The sequence below is a fragment of the Helicoverpa armigera genome, chromosome 3, assembly GCF_030705265.1.
Source record: "Helicoverpa armigera isolate CAAS_96S chromosome 3, ASM3070526v1, whole genome shotgun sequence".
In the NCBI taxonomy this organism is placed as follows: Eukaryota; Metazoa; Arthropoda; class Insecta; order Lepidoptera; family Noctuidae; genus Helicoverpa; species Helicoverpa armigera.
The window spans coordinates 12,413,167-12,430,253 of NC_087122.1; the positions used below are offsets into that span (position 1 = coordinate 12,413,167).

At 36.2% G+C, this 17,087-nt stretch overlaps 1 long non-coding RNA gene across 1 annotated transcript; it reads right to left on the reverse strand.

Moving 5' to 3' along the window:
- Positions 1-13,837: 13,837 nt before the first annotated feature.
- On the reverse strand, positions 13,838-16,156 carry LOC135119336 (uncharacterized). Its single transcript, XR_010278188.1, has 2 exons — positions 14,832-16,156; positions 13,838-14,746 (listed from the first exon to the last, which is right to left on the reverse strand). It is a non-coding gene; the product is annotated as an uncharacterized LOC135119336 (long non-coding RNA).
- Between the last annotated feature and the right edge of the window lie 931 nt (positions 16,157-17,087).

The window sequence follows — 17,087 nt, forward strand, 5'->3', positions numbered from 1 at the left end:
ATGCACCAACTAAGCAGTACTAAGTAAACAGAGCGAGCGATTTAAAAACGTCTGTCTGTATGTAACTGTACCAAGTTTTTCAAATGAAATTCTGTGGTCTTTCAAGTTTTTACTTTGAAAGAATAATTAATTTATCTGTTTGCTGACGGTTTTAAAACAGACGATATATTCTAGAAAAGTTATTGGAATAAATAATTAAAGTTAGAAGCTGTCATTAGAAGATCTTTAGCAGTAGTAGTGTGTAACTGGGTTGAGGTCAGGTAGGTAGGTAGTCGCTCCTTGTAAAACGCTGGTAGTCAGCAGCTGCATTCTGTGAGATGGAAGCCGACCCCAACATATGGGGGTAGGCTCGGCAGATGGTGTACTATAGTTAGACAGTGTTTTTTGGTTGAAGTATGAATTATGAAAATGGTACCTATAACACCCAGTATATTACATAACTACCAAAAACGAACAGGAAAAGATTTAAACCATCATTCATTTTTAAAATTAAACAACAGCATATTTAAATAAATCATCGAAAAATTCACCAAAAAAACTTTTCGAGATAATCTTACTCATCTTAATTTCGTTTTTGTGATTAAAAGGCATATTGAAGGGGCCGTATAAATGAAAAGCCGTCGATCTCTGACGTCACAAGATGGCTACAATTAAGTCATGTCAAAGGTTTTTAATGCGCTTTGAAAACTTTGGGGCTAAGAACGTGGAGTTTGTAAGTAGATGGGACTCGGTAGCGACAACTTTTGGCTTTTATGAAAGATTGTATCTTCGTTTTGGTGAATGTCGTGTTTTGTATAGCTGTTAAATCTTAATAGAAATGTTTTGTTAATCAAGTGGTACATATAAAAAAATAAATAGAACGTAAGTGCAGTCATTCATTTTGGATCAATTTTAATGTTTATAATGTTTAAAAGCATGTATATTTTTTCTCAACACCAGTAATTTATGACACTATAGATTATTATTTTAGCCAAAAAATCTCAAGTTTTCTTATTCCACTCCTTAATTTTATTATAGCTTCCACACTTCGGAAGCATTCGGGTTTCCGAATAATCCCGAGCGTCCCAGACTTTTATTCTTTCAAACTAGATTTTAATTCACCGTTCGAAGCGTGAATAACAAATTGAAATCCGACAGTTTAAACATCGTTTTTAATTTCGTCGTTTAATTCCGCGTTCATTGTGGTAGGAATTAAAATAATAGGTCTCTGGAGGATGGAGTTTATTTACTAAAAGAGTTTGGTATATGGTGGTTCCGTTACTCTTTTTTTCTTAACATACTTTTTTCTCAATTGAAGAGTGTTCGTGGCTCTGTTTCACATAGGAAGACATTGATCATAGGTGACCATGGGTGAAGCAGAATGCATGTCTCTTGGGTATGACTAATTGCCTAATCCTTTATGCAGAATAATATACATAAAAAATAGGCTTTCAATGGGTATTAAGTACATGGTTTTGGTGTTTATCAATGTGTTTCTCAAACACATTGATAAACACCAAAACTACTACTACTATACTACTACTACTACTACTATACTATACTATAGACTACTACTATACTACTACTACTACTACTATAGAGTTATACTATTATAGAGCTATAATAATAATTAAATACCTACATATGTAGAGAGTAGGTAGGTTCTTACAAACTCACACCAAATTATTGACGAACTAACTATCCTTAGCTGTTTGAAATTAGGTACCTACTATAATACTACGTTGAAAGTTCAAAGCATACGTGAGCATAAGAGTTCTTCAACACGAAAGCAATAAGATCCATAATCGAAAGTTTCTCCTCTAGAACAAGATTACAGAACTAATGGACAAGAAATCTAAGTTTAAGAACTGGAAATCGTCTTCTCGAAGTGTAAAACTGCATCCAAGTATTTTATTTATCGATAGAATATGGAAAATCGACTCAAATCGTATTCAAATGTGAACTGAACTTTCGAATACTTGTAACTATGCCAGCATTTGTAACTACTTCCAAGATGGACTGTTTTTTATGGGAGAGTCACAAATAAGTTGAAAATATTCATCATCTAGTCTTTTCCCAACTATGTTGGGGTCGGCTCCGCTTCTAGTCTAACGGAATGCAGCTTAGTACCAGTGTTTTACAAGGAGCGACTGCCTATCTGACTTTCTCAACCCAGTTACCCTGGCAGCCCAATACCCTTAGGTAAGACTGGTTGTCAGACTTACTGACTTCTGATTACCCGTAACGACTGCCAAAGATGTTCAGTGACAATGATCAAATTCAATATACAAAATATTCAACAGTTAATTACAAAAAAATGCGACAAATCTCAATTTCAAAATTAGAACACAATATTTCAAAAATCGTGTTCAACGAATTCCATTTTCAAAACACCAAGCCAGAGACAAGAACCTTTCACAACTAGTGGAGTGCACAGCTCATAAAATTTAATAACATCGACTGTGCTCTTGTATTTTTCTTTTCATAAAAGGGTAATTCCATTTTTCCGCCATAATCGAGTTCTGCGTCCAGGAAGTAGCGGTTAAAATAAAAAATAGAAAACAATTTTTCCTCTCACATCTTATTACCAGCCAGTGTTTCTTAGAGTTTTCATTTTTCCAGTACATCAGATGTGGTTCTTTTTTAATTGCTTTTAGAAATTCATTAAAGCTGTAGCGCGTTGGTATAAGTAAATAACGGTGAAACATTATAGTTTTATAATTATTTTATATTTTATTATCAAAAAAACAAATTCAGTTATTTTTATATATTCACTACATTTAATAAGAACACATTATTGATTTCTGAAAACAAACCTGCAAGCTCTGTAACACAAGCCAGTAGTAAACTAAGCTTTCGAAGTATAAGCTACGAACATTTAACTTACGACGTTCCCACTTCAATTATTTACTTCCACACAAACACTCGCTCACACTCACACATATAAATCATTGTTACACACAAGCGTAAACAAAGTTCTTTTCTTTATAACTTTTTGCATCTGCTTTTGTGTTCCATTTACAAATTAGAAGCTTATAGTTCAGTAGTTGAAATGGTGACTGGGGAGCGTGAGGTCCTGTATTCGTTCTTAGTTTCTGGTATTTTCTTTGTATTCGTTGTACCACCGGAAGTCGTGGTAGCCTGGTTAAGAACCAACCTCCCAAGTTTGAGTGTTGGTTTGGTTTGATTCCATGTCAGGCAAGTACCACTGCAACTTTTGTAAATCTGTGCGTACTTTTTTCTCAGTATATCTTGTATTACCAATGACCGTGTTTCGGAGGGCACAATAAACTGTTGGTCCCGGCTATCACATGAACTTTTTTGGCATTACGAGGAAGCCTGTCTGAAAACCAGTGTCACGTTACCCAGATAACCAGGTTGAGAAGGTCAGACAGGTAGTCGCTCCTTTTAAAACACTGGTACTCAGCCGCATCTGGTTAGACTGGAAGCCGACCTCAACATAGTTGGGATAAGGCAAGACATATTATGATGATGAATTGTACCGCGTTGAAGAGCTAGTTAATGAATAATGAAATGGGTGAGGACAATAGTTCCTTTATTCCTGAAATTGAATAATTGTTAATCTCTTACCTTCACTATATCTCCGCTGAGGTACCGACAACTACTTCATTAATTATTATTTGGCAACGTAAATAATTGCCGACAAATGGATGTGTGCTTAAAATTTCATATATTAAACGCATATGTGTTTAATATTCATTATTTATTCATAGGAAATTAATAAATTATGGATACTATTTGCTAATCGGCTGATTAGTTTTGTGTAAACAGTCGAATGGATTGATCGATTGGCACGTCGACGTTTTCAATTAGGATAATTAAAATTCGGAATTTTTGTTTATTTCTTTTAAATACTGGATAAGTCTGTGACCTGTTTTTGTGTCTTGGTGAATTGTCACATTGCTTTAAAGATGTAATTTTTAGACCTACCATGATAGATTGAAGTTAATAGCAATTATATTGCGTATTGCGTAACTAGTGATAATTTTAATGTATAGGCGGATATATTTCAGCTTTGCTTATAACTTGCCATATAACGCACACATCAAATTATCACTTGAAGTACCAGGAGCGCATAGCATCAAAGAGCTCTAACTCAAGTTCTAAAACAGAGCGCAATATCTAAGTTAGCCAGGAGTTATCGCCAGCTGACGCAACGCTTTTGAGTTTTAAGTATATTAAAACGCTCGTTACGCTTGTCAGTTTGTATATTACGTTAAATAAGAGGTTAAGTTTTATAAGTTGTTTTGTTATTTTGAAAATGTGTGTTGTTAAAATTTGTACGATTACATATTACTTTTCACAACACATTTTTATCAAAAATTAAATAAAAAAAAAAATTGATGACATGTGTTTTTTTATTATTTATTTAGCCAGCACTGTTCCACTGCTGGCTAAAGGTCTCCCCATAGTTTTTTCCATCTAACTTGCTCTATATTGGTCGTTTTTTTTGGCCACTTCGCAAGAAAGCTATCATAATTTTGCACAGCCCAGTAGCTGTTAATTTTATGCCAAATCATCCTACGATTTACACATACAGTATCATAGAATTTTAATTAATGTAAACCTTCTAAAAATAGCAGTTCCCTTGATTATAGGCTAAAAATAAACCAACCCTTTTTTCTTTATAGTCAAGTGTTGTTTTAAATAATTACTTTTAAGTGTCACTTGACAAGGAAAATAAACTTAGGGGGATGGTTTAGGAAAATCGTTCTTAAGGTTTAATTGGAGAGGCAAGAAATCCCGTGATGGTATGTTCACACGGAGATACCAAGTTCTTAGCTGGATCTGATTTTGCATGGTCATCTTCAAGTTTAATCAGATGCAATTAAATAGTGTTTCAAAGGTTTCCTCAACCCAGTTAACTGAGAAACCCGGTACAACTTGGTAAGACCAAATGTATGTAGAATGCCAGCCGGGACTACCCGGGAAACTCGTTATAACATAGATGGTATCTAGTCCCATCCAGATTTCAACCTCATTGTCGATCGACCCGTTAAGCTGCTACATTCATATACCACATAAAAATGAAGTACCACAACCTAAAAATAATCCCATTTTTTCCCCATTTCCGTACAAAGATCGTCAGAAAGCTTAAGTTCTAAGCTTACAAAGTTGGTTCCTCATTACGTTCGCTCCCAATAATGAGTCTGGCTAATAAGAGGGGCTGTCCAAATATTAATTAGTAGCTTTGTGAAGACGTGCCATTGCCAAGAACTGTTTCAACGAGAAAGGTAGAAAGAGTGCTTTGTTATAATAAGAATCAATTTTTGTATAGGTAGTTCTTTATGTCACTGCTAGAAATATTTATGACATTAATATATAATTATGGTATAAATAAAAGTATCATGTAAAACTGGTGTTATCGGAGTTAATAAACGTGTTGTTGTTAGTTCTCATACCGTGACCTGCATGGTACCTAATATGTGATTCTCTTTTGTTTTTCTATTTTTAAGAATGATGCTATCAAGTATTTTCACTGCTGCATTGACGAGTAATAGTGGGAAGTCACAAAAAATCAGACCAAGTGCCTTCAAACTGTAGTTTGCCCTTCGCGTTCCAAAGGTCAAAATTACCTTTTATACAATACTACAACCCTGATAGATATGTCATTCGTTGCTACATCTAAAAGACGAGATAGCCAAGTGTTATTGAGGCAGACATCTTGACAGGAATACACAATGTCTGCAGTTTGTCGTTAAAATTCAAGAGGGTGATCTCAGGCCAATCGGGGTAAGGGCAGCGTCCTAGCAGTCTTTAGCATGCTATATTTTATAGTATGGAATGTTTTTGAATAACAGTTTCTGGCAAATGTACTTGCATTATGAGGAATGTCTATGTTCTTTCTAAAGTAGCTATCTTTGTATTATTATAATGGAGACAGTTACTGAATAATTTATATAGGTACGTAAATTAACATAAAAGCGATCCCACACACGTCCTTAAATTGGCTGAGATAACACCTCGTATAAGCGAGATACAGATACCACACTTTTTAACCACGTTCTAACTTCATAAAAAAATACTGCAAGTCCAATGCAATAACTTGGAACAGCCATCAATCAATCCGGTGACTAGATGGATGGGTAGACATCTATCATTGGCCACACTCGTATTTTTGACAGATAGAAAAAAACAATCGCTCCGAACTAACTGGCTTTGTGCTGTGTAAACAGGTTGTGTTTCTAGGACATTGTTTCATAACTCCTGTACATTTATTTTTTAATAGTTTCCAACTGTACTTAAATGTTTATAGAAGCTAAGTAATTAAAAAATAGTAAATCAAGTCTAATGGCAGAGCTTTACCCCAAATATCTTATAATTATTTCTGCATATTTATAGTTAACAATTGAATGAAAATCTGCGGAAACATCTTCCTTTCTAAACGTAAATCCTCGTAATGCATAACGTCCTTTCCCGGGTTTGTTTTCATTTAATTTCATAGGTTGTAACATAATCGATTCTTATTTTGTTTTTCCTCAATTTTTTTTGTTTTGAGCCGAGCATTACGTAAATTATTCCCTTGGCGTAACCTACAAACATATTTTTTCGTAATTTTGTTGACTCTTAATATAAGAGTTTTCATACTAAAATGACGAGGTTTTTAACCTAATTAGCTATATTTACATACCCTATATGAGCCACCTGGTTATGAAGCCTGCATTTGTTTGAGCTATCGCGACATCTTGATATTACAAAGAACTATCACTTATATTTCAACCGAGTTCAAACTTATGTTAGCCAGAACTGTTATCATACACTGTGACGCAGGAATTACGATTCCTTTATCTAAGTGCACCCAAGATAAGTGCCTACCAACTTTAATTATTTTTCAATTTTCCAGTACAATAAGTACCTAATTACATATATTTTTTTTCTCGCCTTTTAAACCGTATGGGTAACATTAGAACAACTGTTCATACGTTACCCAATATTACCCTATCTACCACAGACTCTAACACCTAGACGGCACGTTCGCTCAATATTCTGGCAGCAAGTTTCTTTGGAAGTACGATCGAAAACTGCTTGAACTACACCTGTGCTTCTTAGTTGTTACTCCAGAATCTTGTTACACTAAAAGAAACATGTGAACTTTGCAATTTGTTTGAATGGTGTGAAGTGCACTTCGAAAGTGTAGGTGAAGAGTTGTTTTTAGCGTGAAATACAATTTTGGACAGTGGAGCTTGGCTGCTAAACAAATACATTCTTCTTTTTATTTTACCATATAATACGTCCAGACCGTGCAAGCAACTATGTCAAGCCATATGAACGAAAAAAAATATGGTTTTAAAATAAGAACAGAACACAATAAAAAAATAAATTCAAAATTGTAACAATTTGTATTAAAAGAGCTAAAGCTGCCAGTCTCTTGGGTACACGTATTCCTAGTAAAGAGGATGTGAAAGAATTTTGAGACGCAACATTATCCCTTTTTCAGTGTACTTTTTTGATATTCAATGTTATTAAGGTCTAAAATAATTTTTAAACGCCTTGTTATATCATAGCATCGCCTACACTGTACTTGGAGCATGCAAGCGCAGATCCGACATGAGATTTATATTTGTGCCTGGCATCGGTCCAGCAAATAGCAACAAGTTAGTGTATTTTAATGCCTACGTGAACGCTAAACGGCTCTTAAACACTACCACAATTACTTTACACGAGCGTTTGTTTGTTTATTGCTTCGGTTTTGATCGCTTGTAAAAGATATATGAAGCTTCTTTGGATATTTTTTTAGGTTTTTTTTGTAAGCTTGGCTTAGTTTGATAGGAATATTTTTCGGGTAGACAAATGTAATGCAAGCTTAGTATTTTTCGCTGCTCTATATCACCCACGCAGACGAAGTTGCAGGCGACATCTATAATATTACTACTTTAACAGTAACTTTAACTAGGTACTATAACTTTAAAAAAGTGTTTTACAAAAGCTTATTTAAATTGTTCAAATAAATAACAGTGTAGCTAACACAATAGCTGACCAATCATGTCTGAAGTTGGGTGGGTCTCAAATAAACTTTAATAATACAAGACATCAATTACCTGCACTATTCTCCCCTAAAATACACAGAAAGCCAATGCCTTAGTTCCGCACTATAATTTACCCTCCATCCCTCTTTTACCCTACACAAACAATATAGCTATCCCTTTCTTTAAAGCTCGTTCCGAAGACATTATAACGGTAATCTTTCCTTATTCAATATTTAAATGAAGTATGATAAAATAGAGAAAGGTTTAATATTAATATCTCAGCCGGTGCACCTGAGTATTAATAAAAGCGAAGCAATATTGCTCTAAAGGTACCTTTAATATTTCTCCAGTCGCACAGAAGGTATTCTTGAGATTTTTGAGCGATTTTCTTTTTAATTTATTTCAACAAAAAGTTTCGTAGTGTCGTTCTTTTTATGAAAAATGCGTTTGACTGATGATGTTTTTACTTTTTTTTTGCGTTTTAATGGCTTCCTGGCTTTTATTAAAATAATGGCCGTCAAGGCTCGGTGGCTCTTTATAAATAAAAAATGGCGGGCGGCCGCTAGTATCTAGTATAAATAAATCAATCACAATAATCTCATTCAATCTTTCCGAAATCTCAAGATTTGATGGATCGTGGAATTTCAAAACGATTGATCAATCTTACCTTGCAAGTGGACACGAATCCTATACAGTCTTATTGAAACTTTTTTCAGGAAAGTGGCAGCTTTTGTTAAGCACACAAACTACGCCGATAATTTAGTAAGTCCCGCTTTAAGAGCGTGTACGTCAACCGCGCGCCATTTGGCCTAAAATGGTACTTTTCAAACCACTGTTTCTCAGTAACTACTTATCCTATAACTATGTTATTTTTTAATAACGCAAGGTAATTTCACTGACTATATAGTTAATTGAACATAAATTTCAATTTGTGTAGTTTAAATACTTAAAACCCCTATAACGTAACAGATGTTTTATAAAATTCCCGTTCAGCGTCTATTTCGAAGCTTAAATTCATGTGAAAACAGTGGCAAATCTAATCATATTTATTTTTTTACTCATAGACGAAATCCCCATGCCTATAGTTAGTTGAAAACATTTTTTGATTTAGGTCTCTATCTTTCAGAAAAAAATATTTTAACAATGTGAAAAATTGAGAATTTCAAATGCTTTTTTTACCTATCTATCTTACTTAATTTAATATAACAATTATTTACTATAGTAATATAACTCTTTCTTTAAAACATAAACTTTATATTATAATTTAATCTCTCGTTTTTATTTTTTTATAAATTATTTAAAAACTACTATAAAACGCTGCACGCGAGTCAACTCAAACCAGACCGCCGCAAGGCTTCACAGAGAGAGGACGTGTCGCTCCGTCACATCGCGTAGGGTGAATAACCTCTGCCGTGGATACCGAGAATAGAGTACATTTCAAGCGCGACCAACAAATCTTGATACATTACTATTTTATTTAAAGCTCAATTTTGAAGCATATTTTTTTTATCAATTGAGTTGAAATTTTGTTTGAATGTTCAGTTTTAATGACAATGTATGATTCTATATCCAATATGGCGGTATACCCAAGATGGAGAAAAAAATGTTTTTAATGCATTCCTACGATATGGGTATCAAATGAAAGGGCTTGCTATGAATAACTCGAAAAAAAATGTGTCGCAAGTCTAAATCCAATATGGCGGACTCCTTAGGCTAGAAATCACTTATTGCAGATGTCTGTTACCAATCGAGCTATAATTTTTTTTTCATTTTGGATGTACCCAAATTTTGACTTTTGATCTCGAATAACTTTTGAAGCATATAGGATAGATAACTTAAAACTTTATTTGCAATGGTAAACCCAAGCTCTTCACCAATATTTGGCTTTCCGGCAATTGTTGTTATTTGACCACAATTTTTCGGTCTGGATGGACTGGACCATTCATATAAACAATCAATTTTTCAAATCGTTCCAGGCGTCTTTGAGAAATCGAGAACAATCAAATTGAGAACAATCACAAAACAATCTAATTGAAACCTCCTCCTTTCTTTTTTTGAAATCGGTTAAAATACAGAAACTCTTAACATTGTCATTAATCATCAGTCGACTATTTAGTACTGTTGAAAATTGTATGTAATATACAGAAAGTCCTCAAAACCAAGGTTTTCATAGGTGCCCGATTTTTTTGCAAAAGAGTGTAAGTATTAACGACTTATTTTCATGCTTTTATATTTTAGACATCCATAGACTTACACTATTTTCCCGCTATTAACTATTTACTAAATAATATATTTTTTGTTCTACCAATTTCACTCGAAAGGATCAAAATGGTTTGTGTGACTATACGTGAAGTATGATAGGCACGCACACAGCCGCGACGCTAGTCTGCGCGGTTTTTTGCGTTGAATTACCTAAAGTTGACATCGCGCGCCGAGCGTACACGCTCTTAACACCAAGCTAATGAACATTATTTAAATGATATTTGGTACAGTCCAGTATTTATTTTTATCCAGGTATATGGGAAGTAATTCCCTCAGGATGCAGGTGAAACTGCAGTGACCCAGCTAGTTTCCCACATTTATATTGAAACAACAATATAATTTTAATTAAATTAATTACATACCCACAGAAAAACCACATACCACTATAAATAAAATTGAAAAAGGTTCTATCAGCGTCACGTAAAATACCTACTTAACATACTGGTGATATACGTGAGATAACTGAACAAATATTTATCATTTCAATTAAGTATATGAACATACCATATTATCTGCTATCGGAATTCATGGCCCGGTTTTGATATGAATCACAGAGGAAGGAAAGATAGCGGAGATGCCATAAGGTAGGTCAGGCGCCTTCGCGTAGGTCAAAGTATAACGAATTTTAATAGAATTAACGAGGCGTTTGGATTCCTTGTCAAATCAAAAGCAATGTGCCAAATTAGTCAAAGTTTGGTCTTAATTGATTCGTGATTTCATTTTGAATGTAACGGGGGTTTCTTTACAAAGGCAGAGATGGTGACGTTCCACGTCTCCCGAGAACACACCCGCATTTTGGCGCGCTGCGTTTTTAAGAGATTTTTCATTATGACATCTCCGATAGTCATTTTATTCTCCACGATATGGGCCGAGTAAAATACTCCGCAAACATTTTTCAAGGGATATTAAAATAGTATCCCTTTTGGAAATATTTCTGTTGTAATGGGAGAAATGTGGTATTTTCCTGAAGCGATACAGTTTATGTAATGTAAGAGGTTTACCCTAATTATTATGTTTTTACATATAGTTCTTGCCCGCGACTTTGTACTTATCTATGCATCAAATTAGGATTTGTTGAAAAAAAACATACACGCTGAAAAGGTATTTCGTTCCTTTGTTTGTGATTCAAACTCAATAAATCTGAATGTTATAGTCTACGTTTAGGATTCCATACTCAAATGGCACTATTACTGAAACTTCGCAGTTCGTCTGCGACCAGACAGTTGAAATCAAACTTGAAATGTTTCGGTGACCGTTGTAACAACAAATACTGAAACTAGGATGACTAATTATATAGCTTCATAATTTATACATACAAAGAAAATATCGAAGAAAAACATATATCTGCATAAAGAGAAACAATTAAACTTCTAATTACGAATATTCTACCGCCCACAATTTTCACCGCATCTTAAATTCTGACCGCCGACTACGGCTAACAGAATAACCCTCTCGGTCCAATAACCAGAGTATTCTTGTCACGTGCCAATGACGTCACTAATGAACCCCCTCCCAGCTTTTTAATAGCACCCTTCAGCGTGTGAAAAATAAGTTTTTTAGATAATGGAGGGAGCACGGAGGAAGGAAAGGTAGCGGAGATGTAAGACAGGCAGGTCAGTCGCCTTTCTTGTAGGTCAAGTAACGTGCGTTAAGCGAATACTTCTATAGTTATCGGCACGAATCTTGACCTTCACCTACGCAGAAGTATTTTATTGGGTCCCTTTTGTGGTATGAAGTGAGGCGCGGGAGCGGGCTAAAGCAGTGATTGGCCCGCAGTGCATCGCGTCATAGCCGTCACTCGGGATTGGACCCAATAAATTACTTCTGCGCAGGTGAAGGTCAGAGCTCAAGATTCGTGCCGATAACTATACGAGAACTAACGAAGCCTTTTTTTTTCCGACGTCAAAAATCATCAAATGACCCCTCCCGCTGTGGGGTTAGCAGCGGTGAGGAAGTTTCAGACTCTTACCGACTAAAAACCGTCGTGTTCCGTCAAAGGCCTTTTATGTGCCAGGGCCGCGGTATCTCTTTCGAACAACCCGCAGCCCCGGCAGAACTAACGAAGCCTTTGGGTTTCCTGACAGATATGACAAATCTGTCAAAAATTAGTCTTTATTGTTTGGTGGCTTTCAAAAAACTGGGCGGGTATTAAAGAAGGTGTAAGAGAGCAGAGCAAATGCCCACATTTTGGCGTGCCACTTTCTTATGAGATTTTGCATTACCTATGACATCTCTGCTCGTCATTTTGTTCTCCATGAGACCAAGGGTACGAAGTTTTGCGGCACCGAGTTTAATACTGGCGGGACGTGAGTTTTAACTTTGGAAAATTTCTTGCCGTATAGGTTGAGGTATCTACGTGCTTTTTGAGTTATCATTTTTAATAGGTTTTTGTGTTTTTCATTTTAATAGATGATTAAAAATTTTATCAACTTTTTCTAATTGGATATGTAGCTGAATACCACTGTTTTACATGGAGTGATTTATTTTAATGTATATTGAATTGACTAACTGCGGTCAAAATATTCAGATCTTGGTGATTAAAATAAACAACTTAATGTATGTTCAAGTTGTGTTTCAATAATAATTTACTTAGCAATGACCAATATATAAAAATAACTTTTTTTTTTAATTTGATAGGTTTTTGTAACCGGCTCACGGTTGGATCATGTAAAACGATCTGGCTGTAACAATAAAAACTGATTGCAATATTGATGCTACGTTCCTACGTGATATGCAAACCAATTATTGCATTTTTGAATATTTTTAATATGACCTGAAATAATAAGCAACAGATTTCTGCGTTTTACATGACGATGATTAATAAATCATCGAAAGAAAAAATGAAGAAACTTGGATGTCTAGGATCTCGAGGAGTAAGGAAAAGAAAATTCAAGATTGTATTGGCTGGCGACTATCTTAATTTACTCACATGTAAACGATACCCTTTTTTGTACCTAGCCCCAAGCCTCGTTAAGCACTAAAACCCAAATGCACCATTTAACTATAACGATAACCAGTCGTAGACTTATTGCCCATTGGTCCAATCGGAAAGCAACTCACCGTAAGAATAAATCAAACAACACCAAACAACAGAGTAAAAAATCATGTCCACAACCAAACAAAACACGACCATTCCATTTTTAAACGCAAACAAACATGCACTTCACTTATTCGAAACTACCTCATAAATCAAGCAGCGAAACGTAATAAGTTAATTTCGCAACAACACGAATATAGCATTAACAAAACGTTATCATGAATTGACGTTACACCAATATGAGAGCGATTTATTTGGGAATTTTCATTTTCTGCGCCCTCCCTGGGGAATGAGTTATAATTTTGTTACGGACACTGCTGTAAAATCATTTTATGGTAATGTAATTTTGCTGTTATTAGGCCTTGCGTATATTTATTTTTCGTATATGTACTTACATTATATGCGTAGGTATATAACTCTTTGTAATGCATGAGTGAGTGAGTTAATTACGTATGTTGTTGACTGTGAAATTATTTGAAAAGGTTCGCCTTTTTTACCAAACTAAACCAAATAAAGGAATATAGTGGTGGGTAGTTGGACAATAAACAGCCAAATAAAGTTGCTCCACAAATAAAATTTAAATTAAAATATATTTACTGAAGACACAGTGTAAATTAATGTACAGAACAACAGCTTAAATCGAGCTACCTGCTGGCAAGTGTTTTCTCCTTTCTTTTTCTTCATTCTCACTATTTACAACGCAAAACTAATTTCTTCACATAACTGTCATCTATCCATATATTACACCACAAATGGATCCCATCACCAACACTGTCACTGGTCTCATGGACATCTTTAATAAGAGGATGGCAGAGTTTGAAGCACAGTTGCAGAAAGCACCAGCAGAACCATCCAACTCAAACTTGGCTGCCGAGTTTTCAACCTTCAGACTCTTCATAACTCAGGCCGTCACTAGCTTGCAGCAACAGGTGGAATTGCTTGCAAAAAGCATTGACTCCATGGAGATGCGCGGTCGGCGAGGTATCTTGTTGCTGCACGGTGTCCCGGAGGTGAAAAATGAAGATGTGGCACAGGTAGTGGTGGATGTTGTCAAGGACCGCTTGAAGATGTCTGATTTCACGTTAGCTGACATTAAGAGGAGTCACCGGATGGGTCGGTCAACTACTGCCTCAGGATCACGGCCTATCTTATTTAAGCTCCGGGATGTTGCTGTGTGTAATAATATATGGTTTAACAAAACCCAATTAAAAGGTGTCGGTATCACTATTTCGGAGTTCCTGACCAAGTCGAGGCATGACCTCTTCATGACTGCACGAAAGAGGCTTGGGGTGACTAAGTGCTGGACAAGAGACGGGTGCGTTTATGTACTTGCACCCGATGGGTCACGGCATCGCATTACAACTGCTTCAGAATTGAGTGCGTTACTGCCGCGAGATACCACAGAGTCCCCGAAAGAACCTGCGACTGTCGACGCTCAAAAGAAGCCGGTCATCACAAGCAGGCCCAAACGTGTGGCTGCCTACAAGAAGTGAATTGTTCGTCACTAGTATATCGAGTCCGGGTAGTTACTACTTTTATTTATTTTTTCATATTTGCACACCCACTTTTCATATTGCTTTGTAGGTTCCTTCTTTCCAATTATTGTCAGTTATTTTAATCTCTTTCTTTATGTCTTTTCTTCAAAAATATAAATAAACAAGTGGGTAGTGTTAGTCGTAACTATCAGATTGACAGCGAACAGTAGCTGTCACACTTCGCTGGGCGACAGGTATTCTCGTGATATCAACTGTCATATGTAATACTTGTCAATTTACAGCTGTTATTCTCGGTTGCATATTTCTGCGACATAATACCCGGACCAAGAATGTGCATTATACTATTAGTGTTATTTTTAGTTTTAAGTTTTGTGTGTGTATTTATGTGATTATGCCTACCTAGCACAGCCGGCAGGTGGACTGTTTATCTGTCCCCTTGTTAGTTGTTTATTATTTTTATTATATTTATATATTTCTATTTTATACATTATTTGTTTAACATCTAATGTCTTCTCATGACAATAGCAGCGAATTGGACACTTTCTTTTCAGCCAATAGTAGCGATGACAGTTTTACTAGCTTGCCATCACTTTCAGACACGCTAATTGCGCAGTTTTCTGATGTTTCTAGGAATTTTAATGTAGTACACATAAACGCTCAGAGCATTCCGGCACATTTCCCTGATATGCTGGCAAGTTTTGACTGTAAGAATGTTCATGCAATTCTTGTCTCCGAGTCGTGGCTTAAGCCTTGTCTCCCGACAACGGCTTACTCACTACCAGGTTATCAGTTGGTAAGAAATGACCGCACGGGTGGAGGCGGTGGTGGTGTTGCCATATATCTCCGCTCATATATTTCCTTTAAAATCGTAGATATGTCAGCGCAGCCACCTCCTCCAAACGCCGGGGAGCATCTTTTTCTGGAACTTACGATGTGCCACACTAAAGTTCTACTTGGAGTCTATTACTGTCCCTCACTACGCATTAACTTCTTTTCCTCTTTTGAACAAATTCTAGAAAATTTTATAACTTCTTACAGTCACGTCATTATCATGGGTGATTTCAACACCTGTCTCCTTAAAAATGATTCTCGATCTGCATCTCTTAATTCTATAATTAACTCTTGCAATCTATCAATACTTCCTCTTAATGCAACACACCATTTCCCTCATTCTACCCCCTCCCTTCTTGACTTAATCTTTGTATCTTCTTCTGATCACGTCGCTAAGCATGGTCAGTGTTCGGCTGATGCATTCTCTTACCATGATCTTATCTATATTTCTTATAAAATTCGTCCTCCCAAAGCAAAGGCAAGAATTCTTCTGCGGCGCAATTTTAATGGCATGGATCTTGTAAACCTCCGTGAGGACGCAGCAAACATGGACTGGACGCCTGTCTTTAGTTCGGAGTCGATCGACGAAAAAGTCGAAATATTTACATCGCGTCTTGTAGCTCTCTACGACGTTCACGCTCCCATTCGCGCAGTTAAGGTGAGACACCTGCCATCGCCATGGCTCACTAGTGAAATAAAGCAGATAATGGCTAGGAAGGTGTCAGCTAAGTCGAGGTACAAGGCTCGTTCTACATCGACAAATTGGGAGAAATTTGTAGAAGCACGAAATCGCTGCAACAAGGTGTGTAGAATCGCACAACGCCACCACTTTCATACTTCAGTTGAAAACGAGGATCCAGCTAAGGTCTGGAGATTTCTACGGTCAATGGGGATTGGAAAATCACGTACTGATAAAATTTCCCAAGATATAAACATAAATTCATTGAATCAACATTTCTCATCTTCGTCCAACTTTGATAGGACAACAAAAGTAAACACTTTAAGCTATCTGTCTAGTCTTCCAACCCCCGATTATCCTTCTTTTGTCTTTAATCAATTTGCCGCTTGTGATGTTAAGAAGAGCATTGTATCCATCACTTCTGATGCTGTTGGAAGTGACTGTGTCAGCCGTAAAATGATCCTCCCTATCCTGGACGAAATCCTTCCCGTCGTCTGTCACATCCTTAACTATTCCATATTTAGTGGTGTCTTTCCTGATGCTTGGAAAGAGGCCCAAATTACCCCCTTACCAAAGAAATCCAATCCCACATCCTTTTCCGAGTATCGCCCTATATCCATATTACCATTCCTATCCAAAGTCCTGGAACGTCTTATTCATAACCAGTTAAGTTCATTCCTATTCAAGAATAGACTTCTTAATCCTTTCCAATCCGGTTTTCGTCCTGGTCACAGTACAGTAACGGCCTTGGTCAATATTGCGGATGACATCAGACTTGGCATGGAGGATAGAAAATTAACGGTATTAGCGCTACT